Raw genomic sequence first — 2931 nt, forward strand, 5'->3', positions numbered from 1 at the left:
AAGGGCGAAAAATCTCGGAGGGCCCGTGTGCAAGTTGCGCACGTTAAAGATTCCTTGGTGGTCTAAAATCGACAAGAGTAGGCTTCGGCCGCCACCCGGGCAAAATTTCAAATTTCCTACCAACTGAAAAATATTAGGTGTGTCCCGCGCGCTCATATGACCTATGCAGTTGCGAGCGCCGTAAAACCCTATACTAAACTAAACTAATACAATGAGCACGGCCTAGAGGTTAAGGTGTTCGCCTCGGTTCGGACCCGGGTAGCGACCAAAAAAAATATTCTCTAAAATTGTCTCCTTTCGCCTCCTTTCCTACTCTCTAGCAATGTTCTGTAGTCTGCTTTCGTCTCCACTTTCTTCCCCCACCCCCTCACCTCCTTTGCCCCCTCTTCTGGGCTCTTCACTCTTTCTGCAGCCTTTCTTCTGCTTCTCCATGGCTCCTTCTTACAGCTGTCTTTCAGCCACACCCGTGATTTTATGATAGGTAAGATCTAAATCTAGCCTTCTCGGACAAGGGCGAAAAATCTCGGAGGCCCCGAGTGTAAGTTGCGCACGTTAAAGATTCCTTGGTGGTCTAGAATCAATGAGAGTATGCTTCGGCCGCCACCCGGACAAAATACAAAATTTCTTACCAACTGAAAATGTTTAATGTGTCCCGCGCGCTCACATGATCTCATACAGTTGCGAGCGCCGTAAAACACTTACAAAAAAGTGTGCAGTAGTGTGATACAACACATGGGCCACTACTTAGACTTGCTGTTTAGTGTGAAGAGAAAAAAAATGAAATGGTATGGTCATTTAGCAAGATCGTGTGGCCTATCCAAGACCACTCTACATGGAACTGTGCCGGGGAGGAGAAGGAAAAGAAGGCAAAGAAAGAGGTGGACCAACAATTATAGTATTGCGAAGCGGACAGGGAAATCCTTCGCCCAAACTCAGTCGCTCGCAAAAAGACGTGAAAAGTGGAGACACCTGGCAAGGCTCTGTATCAAACAGCGCTCCTACGCACCTCGTGAATTATGAGACCATGAGCGCCGAGCATTATTTATTAAAATTAACCATACAAACACCTGCCAGCACGAAACGCCCTTAATACAAAATAATTTTATGTAGATCTTAGTCCATTTCTTTTTATCGCTTCTGTTTTAAACTAGCTGTCCAAAATGTAATTCGCTTTCAAATCACGAATGTTTTAAACCTTCACTTACTCAATTAAGACTACTAAAAACCCGGTCGCTTTGACCCCGCCACCCTGGGGCCGTGCGGGACGAATCCGACAAAATTGCACTCGTTAAATAAATTTCTCACTCGTAAAATGAAGCAACATCGTTTTCGTGTGTTGCGAAGGGCATGACACTGCATCAAAGACTACGGAAAGAATGTGTGATTTTTGTTTCAGTTCTTTATTTTCTTTTCTTATCGTTTTATTTTATCTGTTTATCTATGTATCCATTTATCTATTTATCTATTAATTAATTAATTAATTAATTAATTTATTAGATAAGATAAGATACATATTCAATTCATTGTCCAGGTGGGTCCTGGCACGTTTGTTTTGTGTTTCACCACGTACACAGATACACATACACACATGCGCGTGCACACACACACACACACACACACACACACACACACACACACACACACATACACACACACAAACATGCATGCCCACGCAGTATGCTTCCACTTACAAACAGGCTTACAAACAAATGCATAATATAAATGAACAGTAAAAACAAACAAAAATAATGTTAGGCACAATAATAATGTTAAGCCCAATACTAATATTGGAAAGGGGGGGGGGGGGTTGGGTACTTTGCTTTCGACATGGCTTTTGTTGTGTCTAGTAGGGCAATGCAGCCAGGTAAGAATAGCATGTTTCTCTTCCTTTAAAATCGAACCTAGCGAGTTTGGCACAGTACTAACAAACCGTTCTCAATATTTACGCTTCCCTCCTCGTCTGTGGTGTAGTTATATTATAGTTCTTTGCTGATAGAAGCTGAAGAGGTTAGTTCGATTCCTGCGCGAGGTGACCTATTTTATCGATTATCTCCGTCTACCTGTTGAGCTAGCTGAAGCCCAGTCATCGAGGCTTGGTCCTGACGACCAGGGTTAAAGCAGCCGGCTTCCTAAATGATCTGAATGCTGTCACTTGGAACGTAAAACGTATACAACCAATCATTCTGATGTGTTCGCCACATACCATTGTGAAAGATTTGAATTTTGTGCATATTTGATTACCAAATGATGTTTGTACATATTTGATTACCAATTGATTTCTGTACACATTTGATGACCAAATGAATTCTGTACATATGTGATTACCATGTTATCTTCTTATAACATTTTACTTCTGCCGCGTCGGTTGTCTAGTGATATGGCTGCTAGACACGCAACCAAAAGGTCATGAGTTCGAACCTCGTCACCAACCCGACGTTTTGTCCGTGGGAAATATAAAATTATGAATTAATCAAATTACATGTACATTTTATTAATCTTTGTGGGAAATTTAGGTTGCAATGGCAAACATACCTAAATGCATAATTATGAATACGTGCACACATAAATGCATACAAAAAACATACATCAATACATACATAAGTACACAATATTACACCAACACAGATCAGCTTCACAACACGCCTTTGCCGATCGCCACTCTGCAGCGTCCTAGTTTGTTTTTTTTAAACAAGTATTGTCCTGTCTTGCTCAAGAACACACCCCTCGGTGACCACCCACCTAAACCCCGAGTCACCGACACTTGCTCGACATTACTTTTGAATCTGAACTTGCTACTCATTTAGCTACTTAAACACCCCTCATTTTACATGAATTATCCTTTTATTCACCTAGGTGGGAATGGATACCCAGCAAAAGACAGCTTATAGGCTACCATAGCTTAGGCTCATGATAGCTTCCGATTGGGTGGGG

This window comes from Aplysia californica, unplaced genomic scaffold, assembly GCF_000002075.1.
Source record: "Aplysia californica isolate F4 #8 unplaced genomic scaffold, AplCal3.0 scaffold00065, whole genome shotgun sequence".
NCBI classification, from domain to species: Eukaryota; Metazoa; Mollusca; class Gastropoda; order Aplysiida; family Aplysiidae; genus Aplysia; species Aplysia californica.